The sequence below is a fragment of the Pyxicephalus adspersus genome, chromosome Z, assembly GCF_032062135.1.
Source record: "Pyxicephalus adspersus chromosome Z, UCB_Pads_2.0, whole genome shotgun sequence".
NCBI lineage: Eukaryota > Metazoa > Chordata > Amphibia > Anura > Pyxicephalidae > Pyxicephalus > Pyxicephalus adspersus.
The window spans coordinates 24,666,779-24,667,591 of NC_092871.1; positions in this window are offsets into that span (position 1 = coordinate 24,666,779).

Sequence of the window (813 nt, forward strand, 5' to 3'; positions counted from 1 at the left end):
TTTTTCTTCAACCTAATCCATTATTAAATGTTGTGCATAAAGCAATCATACAGCAATATGTGTTTAATTCTAATCCCAAATACAAATAACAAATAACACAAAAGTTTCCATCATAAATCAAGATTTTCCCCCTCGCTATTAAAGCAAAGGATGGAAGGAAGGAAGGTCATATTTATAGACCACATAGCATAGAAAGATAAAATCTTCATACTGATTAGATAAACCTGAATAAATGCTCTAAAAGAATGTATAGAAGATAAAATAAAAATAACTTACATTTTTTTCCGTTGACTTTTTCCCACAGCATTTTAAAAATCCTGGTAGCGTTATGTTCCCCATGTCCTTTTCCTTTTTAGTGTTTAGTAAGTCCTATGTTGTATCCTCTCTTTTGTGCAGTGATAGATATATATATGAGGTTAAACAAGACACTGTAATCGAGGATCCTAACAATCAACTTGTGATTACTCAATGGGACTTTTGCAGTACAACTTGCCCACAGTAAGACTAATCCATGTTCATGGCTCTGCAAATATTTGAAGTGAACTATCAAAGTCACTTAAAACTCTGCAACTCATACCGTCAAACAATGAAGTCTCCTTCAACAGAAAGGTTGTATGTGACAAGAGTGGCCCCGCCTTGAATGAGTGGATCTTTCAACATTAAATTGTTAATTATTCCTTATGAATATGAATTGGATCCAACTTTAAGTAGGATTTCAGCCAATGTATTTCCAGTTATGGGTTGAGTGTGTCGACACTGTTCATGTCCTCCTTTGGGAGATTTCTTAGTCTCATTTTCAGTTTTGGTGCATTT